This window comes from Nannospalax galili, unplaced genomic scaffold, assembly GCF_000622305.1.
Source record: "Nannospalax galili isolate Female #2095 unplaced genomic scaffold, S.galili_v1.0 scaffold129, whole genome shotgun sequence".
Classification (NCBI taxonomy): Eukaryota; Metazoa; Chordata; class Mammalia; order Rodentia; family Spalacidae; genus Nannospalax; species Nannospalax galili.
In genome coordinates this window covers 172,212-181,358 of record NW_008360030.1, presented here as the reverse complement: position 1 = coordinate 181,358, position 9,147 = coordinate 172,212, and the positions used below count along the sequence as shown (strand labels likewise).

At 44.4% G+C, this 9,147-nt stretch overlaps 1 pseudogene; it reads right to left on the bottom strand.

Moving 5' to 3' along the window:
• Nucleotides 1-7,639: 7,639 nt before the first annotated feature.
• LOC108490243 overlaps nucleotides 7,640-9,147 on the bottom strand; it is a 20,053-nt pseudogene continuing 18,545 nt past the window's right edge.

Below are 9,147 nucleotides of genomic sequence, written 5' to 3'. Positions count from 1 at the left end.
ATGGGTTGTAGTAATACACCCAGATGAGGAATGTGCTGCCTCCAGAATCCAAACAGGCCCACCAAGCGTTGTGCTTCTTTCTTAGTAGAGGGAGGCGCCAAATGCAACAACTTATTCTTCACCTTAGAATGAATGTCTTTGTACCCTCTGCCATGATTCTCCTATGGGGGCCTGCCAGAGACTCCAAACAGCATCTTTATCTGCACTGATACCTCAAGCACCATTGGGTCTGCCAGATCATATGGCCCAAGGGGCAGAGCAGCTTGTACAGCAGCTTGGACCTGCTGAAGGGCCCTTTCCTGTTCTCCTGGCTCCTAAGGGTGCTCCAGGCCGCAGATCATCCAATAGCTAGTGCATTCCTCATCTCATTAGGTCCATAGGTGCCTCCTTGCTGCAGGTCAAGTGGGATGTTTCACCAACGGTAGCCCCGTGCCCACCGGCCGGTGCCAGCCAGCCAAGACGGACAGTACCTGGAAGGGGGAGTGAGGATTGAAAGAAAAACAAGAGACAGAGAAAAGATTCTTGGGAGGACTGTCAGTAGAGACTGCAGCCCTGGTTTATCTTTGCTCAGCCTTTTTATACAGTAGAACATCAGATAGCCACAGTTTGCTTAGCTCAATTAGCTTCAACAGCTGTCTTTCCCCACCTTTATCTGAGGGTCAAGGAGCGGTCAAATACTTGTTGTGAATTCCACCAATTAACCATCTTCCCTAAATTATAAACACACTCCTCCTGATTTGGCAGAATAATTAAGTACTGGTGTGCAAAACACAAACTCTAAGTAAACAAGCAAGCCTGCCACAGCTCAATGTACATAATGGCTGTGCTTATATTAATAGCTCCTGACATCTCCCCCTTTTTTACTTTTTATAACCCCAGATTATGCTATATCCAGGACAGAAGGACCGTGCCTGTCTTAGGTTGTCTTCTGCTAGAGAAAAGCCTTACCCATTATCAGCACATAGCTTCCATCAGCTATGCCCTGTCTTAGGCTGACTTTCTCCCAGAAGATCTTACCTGTCTTTGACTACTGGCCTCCATTAGCGGAGGGAGCACAATCTCATATCATACACAGCAGCCTTGACTTGCCACAAGGATTTCATAAATAACCTTACTGGGGAGGGAGGGGCCAAGTGCAACAATTTATTCTTCACCTTAGAAGGAATGTCTGCATGCTCCACTGCCAGTGCCAGCCGGCCGAGATGAACAGTGCCTGAAAGGCGAAGTGAGGATTGAAAGAAAAAACAAGAGACAGAGAAAAGATACTTGGGAGGACTGTCAGTAGAGACTGCAGCCCCGGTTTATTTTAGCTCAGCCTTTTTATAGAGTAGAACATCATAACCACCCTTTGCTTAACTCAATTAGTTTCAACAGCTGTTTTTCCCACCTGTAGCTGAGGGTCAAGGAGCGGTCAAATACTTGTTGTGAACTCCACCATTTAACCATCTTCCCTAAATTATAAACACATTCCTCCTGACTTGGCAGATTAGATACTGGTGTGCAAAACACAAACTCTAAGTAAACAAGCAAGCCTGCCACAGCTCAATGTACATAATGGCTGTGCTTATATTAATAGCTCCTGACATCTCCCCCTTTTTTACTTTTATAACCCCAGATTATGCTATATCCAGGACAGAAGGACCGTGCCTGTCTTAGGTTGTCTTCTGCTAGAGAAAAGCCTTACCCATTATCAGCACATAGCTTCCATCAGCTATGCCCTGTCTTAGGCTGACTTTCTCCCAGAAGATCTTACCTGTCTTTGACTACTGGCCTCCATTAGCGGAGGGAGCACAATCTCATATCATACACAGCAGCCTTGACTTGCCACAAGGATTTCATAAATAACCTTACTGGCACCAGATGAAAACAAAGACATAGGAGGAAAAGCATGCCAAGTCCCACTAAACCATACACAATGAAAGTTACAGAGGACCACAATGGTAAGGTGGCTCTCAACATTTTTAGAATATCTGCCGCTATTTACAGGGTGGAAAAGTTTTCGGAGAAATTTTTCCCTTTACTCTATTATCTCTTGGCAAAAACACTTTGACATTGGTACAGCATACACCTCGTCCCACAAGCACATGGTCATCTGCTTGTACACACCTGTACTTATTATCATTTTTAACAAAATAAATAGGAAACCCGCTTCCTGATCCCAAATAATTAAAATTCGTCTCCACTTGCATCATTGGGTGTTTCAAAGTGGGCTGAGCGATTAACCGAGAGTCATTCACAGTCACTACTATCTCTTTTTCCTCCCATATCGCAGGGTGCAATATTGTGGATCAGGAACATAAGTCTAATATAACTCAGCCACGATCACTTGTGGGAACATCATCATCAGCCACGTTTTCCGCCTCATCATTCTTTTCCACTTCTCTTTCTGGCACTCATCCAGCAAACCTCACCAGCCTTTACGGCAGCTACCTGGTTCCATCTGCGTCCTGCGGAAAAACGCAAACATGCCCTCTTCCCCATATCAATACAGGGTCAGGGCCATTCCATTGTCCAGTTAAAGGATCCTTCCGCCTGACTTGGGCATAGGTATCCTGTGACTGAGGGTGCCACATTCTGTCTGCCACAGAGCAGTCATTTCTATCCAAACTCAAAAAATTTTAAATAAAAAGAGTATGACGTGAAAGATTACTTGGTGTCTGGGGCTATAACTCCCCCTTTTTTATTTTTTGTAATTGTGCTTTTAAAGTGCCATGAGCTCTTTCCACTATACCTTGTCCTTGTGGGTTATATGGTATCCCAGTTTTATGCTCAATGCCCAATTGCAAACAGAAACGCTGGAACCCCTGACTGGTGTAGCCAGAGCCATTATCCATTTTTATAATGTTAGGGATCCCATCTATGGAAAAGCAAGTTAAGCAATGAGTAATATCATTTTTTTGTGGCTTCCCCTGTTTGTGCAGTAGCCATAATAAAGCTAGAAAATGTATCTATTGTAACATGTACATACCTTTGCTTGCCAAAATCCGCAACATGAGTAATGTCCATTTGCCATAATTGGTTAGTCTTCAGCCCTCTAGGATTAACCCCATAATGAGGAACAATTTGTGTTTGAGGACAAGATGAGCATTGTCGCACAATTTGTCTTGCAGCTTCCCTAGTAATATGAAATTGTTTTCTCAAACTTTGGCTATTTTGGTGATGAATGGCATGAGAATTTGTAGCTTGCTCTACCTGAGTCAATCCTATAAGCTGAGTGGCTTTATCCACCAAGGCATTCCCCAAAGCTAACGGCCCAGGAAGACCACTATGTGCTCTGAGATGTCCTGTATAGCAAGGATATTTTCTAGATTTAACACTATTTTGCACTTGTCTTAACAGCAAACAAATTTGAACATTCCTCATTTCAATAAAAGGCACTGTTTCAATTTCCTGTAGAGCTCGAGCTACATAATGACTATCTGTATAGGGATTGAAGGGCATTGAAGCCAGAAGCCGGAACACTGCAGCTACAGCGTGAGGTTCTACTACCTGTGCTGAAGCAGGGGAAGTTTGAAAAGAATAACTTTGCCCATAAATCACATGAGCTGCGTGTCCATTAGAAGAACCATCAGTAAATATGGACATAGCCTGGGGGATGGGATTAACTTTAACTATCTTTGGAAATACCAACTCATGCATATTAGCAAATTGTAATAATTTATCCTTGGGATAATGATTCTCTATCTGACCTATATAATTTGCAAATGAAATTGCCCATGAATCTACATTTTGAAACAACCATAGCAATGGCACCTTAGTGTAAGGAACAATAATTTGAGCAGGCTCAGCTCCAAAGTACCGACACAATTCAGTACGTAATTGTTGGACCAAGGCCACTACAGCTTCATAATAAGGATTAATCACTTCGACTGGGGATACTGGTAGATGCACCCAAAGAAGAGGGCCATCCTTCCAGAGTACAGCTGTAGGGGTGTGAGTGGTAGAAAAAACACCACCCATCAAAGGCTGACTATAATCTACATAGGTAATTTGTTGCTGTTCAATAGCATTTTCTACTAATTGTAAAGCTTGAAGAGCATCAGGAGTAATTATCCTACTAGAGCTGGGATCCGAATCTCCTTTTAACACATCAAATAAAGGCTTCAACTCCCCCATGGTAAGCCTCAGATGGGGGCGAAGCCAATTTATGCCTCCTAACAACCTTTGAAAATCATTTAACGTTCTTAAATTATCCTTCCTGATTTGTATTTTTTGAGGTTTGATTTCTTTGGGATATAGCAGTTTTCCTAGATAACTGAATGGAGCTTCCTTTTGTACTTTCTCAGAGGCAATAACTAACCCATAACTTTTCAATCCCTCTGCAAGACCCCATAGACCGATAATAGCAGTCCCTCGAGTTTGTGAGCTAGAAGTATATCATCCATATAGTGAATAATATATACTTCAGGATATAGATACCTAGTCTGTGCTATAGCCTGAGCTACAAATTTTTGACATAAGGTAGGACTGTTGGCCATTCCTTGAGGTAAAACTTTCCAATGATACCTTTTCATAGGCTCCTTAAAATTTATGGAAGGTACACTAAATGCAAATCTCTTGCAATCTTGAGGAGCCAAAGGAATAGTGTAAAAGCAATCTTTTAAGTCCAAGATAATTTTAAAAGTGTCCTGTGGAATAGCAGAAGGAATAGGCAAACCGGGCTGTAATATGCCCATCAGTTCCATTGTTTTATTGACTTCTCTTAAATCTTGTAACAATCTCCATTTGCCTGACCTTTTCTTAACCACAAAAATAGGAGAATTCCAGGATGAATTAGAAGGTTTGATATGTCCGTTATTGAGTTGTTCCTGCACTAACTGCTCAGCAGCTTTTATTTTTTCCTGGGTAAGAGGCCATTGATCCACCCATACTGGCTTTTCAGATTTCCATGTTATAGCATCAGCACGAGGTGTAGGTTGTTGAATGGCCTCTGTTAAAAATATCCTAGCCCTTTTGTATTCAATTTTTGACACATTTGTAATGGTGCCTGAATTCTCTGCCCATTTCTTCCTAGTCTGGCTTGTGGAAGCACTCCTTGATTAAACATTTACTGCGAAACCTGCTCATTGGGACTACACAAATAGACTCCCATCTTACTCATTGCAGTCACCAGCAGTGGTGGCCGCTCCTCCGTTCTCGTGGGTGCTGCTCCTTTGTTCTCATGGGAATCAAGGCTGCTCCTCCGCTCACCCTGGGCTGAGGCTGCTCTTCTGCCTGCCCTGGGCAGAGGCTGCTCTTTTGCTCACCTGGTGCTGAGGCAGCTCTTTTGCTTGCCCCGTGCTGCCTCCTGTCATTGCTGCTTCTGCCTGGTCCTGGACCCCGGGGCTGGTGAGGAGACTGTGTCAGCAGAGCCGCATTCAGACACAGGAGACCAGGTTCAGTGACACAGGTCTGGTTTATTGCAGGAAGGCACAAGCTTATATAGTGGTCCAATCACAGCACAGTAAGTAGGATACCTTATTAGTGTAACAGGTTTAGTGCCCTATCACAGTACAGCAAGTAGGATATCTTATTATCATAACAGACTTAGCATCCTATTAGCATAACAGACTTAACATCCTATCACAGAATAGAGGGTAGGATGCCTCATTAGCATACTGGGTTTCAGATTATAGAGCCTGGATTCCTGGAAACCACATGACCCTGACAGTTGCAATATCACCCTAGGCTCAAGCCTGTCTCCCACTACTCATCACATCCCTCCCCCAAAGATTGACAGGCAACCCCTTCACAATGTAAGGAGTGAAAGAACCTTCATGTCCCTCCAGGTGCTTCCAATGTAGCTCATCACTAATTTGATATGGACTCTGACTTTGCCATATGCCCTGCAAACTTGTCATGGAGGTATGCTTTGGCCAGGCTGAGGGCCATTGTCCTTCTGAAATTACAGACACATCTGCCCCAGTGTCCAAAAGTCCTTTAAATTTTTTCCCATTAATAGTTAGCTCCAACTCAGGTCATTGTTGACCAATAGCTTGTAGCCAATAAACATCAGAGGAACCAAAACTACCTGCCCCCCTATGCTGATTTTTACTATTGTTGCCACTGTGAACCAGAGGGAGCAGGAGCAATTGCACCAGTCTTTGTCCTGACTGTATTACAGCAACTCCTAAGGGGGAATGAGTCATAATCTTGATGTCACCTTGATAGTCTGAATCTATCACTCCAGGGGCTACCAGAATTCCCTTCATGGTAACATTACTTCTTCCTAATACCAATCCCACCATTCCTTTTGGCAACGGCCCATACACTCCTGTAGGTATGGCTTGCATTCCCATGTCAGGGCTTAATACTGTATAGGTGGAGGCACTGAGGTCCAGTCCTGTGCTTTCTGGGGTGGCCCTGAAGAGATCTTGAATGGATTTCCCTGCTGGGGGATGAGTGTCTGGAGTGCCCCATAACATTGTTTCAGGGCCTGGGACTGGCCCTGCTCCCCATTTCCCTGTGGAAGCAAGTTCCCCATAACATCCTTTTTTGATTTGCATTCATTAGCCAATGCTTCCCTCATTTACAATGGGGACATAAGCCTGGCTCTTTATTTCTTTGACCTTCTCTCTGCTTATTAGGGCACTGTTTCATTTGATGTCCCAACTGGCCACATCTGAAGCAGCTCGCCCCAGGTCCAGCCACCCATCCTTTAGACCCTTTCATTTGTTGAAAAAGTATCTCCTGAATAGGCTTTCCCTGCAATGCCGCAGCCATGGCTACTCCTTGGATGTAAGATGGCCCAATATCAGAACATAATTGTATATAGTCTGATAAATCACCTTTCTTTCTAAAAGGCCTAATAGCAGCTTGACAGGCCCCATTGGCATTCTCAAACGCAAGCTGTTTCACTAGAAGTAAACCGGCTTCTCTGTCCCCCAGCAAGCGACTGGCAGCTTGCAGCAATCAAGCCACGAAATCCTGATATGGCTCATCCAGACCTTGCCTGATGTTAGACAAATCCTCAGTCTGTCTACCACTAGACGGCAGTTTATACCAGGCTCTTTGGGCTGCAGCATTGATCTGCACATAAGCAGGAACATCGTACTGCAACTGCTGAGCAGTATCACTATATTGTCCTTCACCAGCTAATATATCAAAATCTATAGGAATAGTCTGCGCTTTATTGGTATTCACTGTCACCTGGCACTGTTCCACATATTCAGACTTCCATAACAGATAATTTCCCCCTGAAAGGCAAGCACACGCCATCTGCTTCCAATCGCCAGATGGAAGCACATCTGTGGAGAGGGATTCTAATAAAGCCTGGGTAAAAGGGGCAGTAGGACCATACTGAGCACAAGCAGTCTTTAGCTCCCTAAGCTGCTTAAATGGCATGGGTGCATGAGACCGCACCCTGTTGCCCTGTTGACCAACTTGCTCAGAAACTGGGAAGACTTGAAATCCATGCACTGACTCTCCTCGCTCTACCGTGGCCCCAATGGCCTGTTGTAGTGGAGATTGCACACTCTAAGAGGGTACCAGATTCCTGCTGAAGGCTCCTGAACCATGGCAATCATGGGAGGTGCAACAACCTTCGGTGACCTTGGAGGAGGAGGATCTAATCCTACCATAATAGAGGGTGTTGGGATGGTCCTAGTTCTTTTCTCTTTGTTGTTTAACATTCCCTTCTTCAAAGCCTCTAACTCTGCCCTTAATTGCTCAATTTCCCAGTGATAGACTTCTCAGACAAGGCAATTAGAGGTAGACACTTTTCCCGATCATACTCAGCCACCTCCTCTCCTAGGGTAGACTCATCCTCAGGGTGAAGAGATCCCTCTTCTAGCCCCAGACGGGGGTCCTCATAGAAGTGTGGCAAGGCTAATGGAGCTGGCTCTGGCAGAGCGGAAGGTTTGGTTTCACTTTTATCCGAGCCACCGCCTATTGGATTCTCCTCTTTAGTCTCAGCCTTTGCTCCTCGGGCCCCAAGCATATTCCTTACAAAAACCGAGCCGACTGTTTTCTTGCCCCATCTTCTCCCAAGATAAATACTCACTGCTCCCCAATCTTACCGAGTGCACTCACTTAATTTCTCCAGTGGTGTCCTTCACTTTTTCCCCTACTTTTCAGGTCCCTGTTCCAGGCACCACTTGCTGGTGCCAGCTGGCTGAGATGAACAGTACTTGAAAGGGGGAGTGAAGATTGAAAGAAAAAGCAAGAGACAGAGAAAAGATACTTGGGAGGACTGTCAGTAGAGACTGCAGCCCTGGTTTATTTTAGCTCAGCCTTTTTATACAGTAGAACATCAGAGACAGCCACTGTTTGCTTAACTCAATTAGCTTTAACAGCTGTTTTTTCCCGCCTTTATCTGAGGGTTAAGGAGCGGTCAAATACTTGTTGTGAATTCCACCAATTAACCATCTTCCTTAAATTATAAACACATTCCTCCTGACTTGGCAGAATAATTAGGTACTGGTGTGCAAAACACAAACTCTAAGTAAACAAGCAAGCCTGCCACAGCTCAGTGTACATAATGGCTGTGCTTATATTAGTAGCTCCCAACACTCCACACCACTGAACTCCTAGAAATTTCACTGAGGTAGAAGGCCCTTGAATTTTGGTTGGATTTATTCCCATCCTCTCATGTGTATATGCTTAACCAACAAGTACAGACTGCCTGCTACCTCCTGCTCACTGGATCCAATCAGCATAACATCATCAACATAGTGGACCAGTGTGATAGTTTGTGGAAGAGTCAGACAATCAAGGTCCCTTTGAACCAAGTTATGGCACAATGCTGGAGAGTTAAGGACAGTAAAGGTATACTGTTGGCTTTGTCAGCTGAAAGCAAATTGCTTCTGGTGGTCCTTATGAAGAAAGCATTTGCCAAATCTATAGCTGCATACCAGGTACCAGGAGACATATTAATCTGCTCGAGTAAGGAAATCACATCTGGTACAGCAGCTGCAATTGGAGTCACTACTTGACTAAATTTTCAATACTCAACTGTCATTCTCCATGACCCATCTGTCTTCTGCACAGGCCAAATAGGAGAGTTAAAGGGAGATGTGGTGGGAATCACCACCCCTGCATCTTTCAAATGCTTGACAGTAGCACTAATTTCTGCAGTCCCTCCAGGGATGCGCTACTGTTTTTGGTTCACTATTTTCCCTGGAAGAGGCAATTCCAGGGGTTTCCATTTGGCCTTTCCAACCATAATAG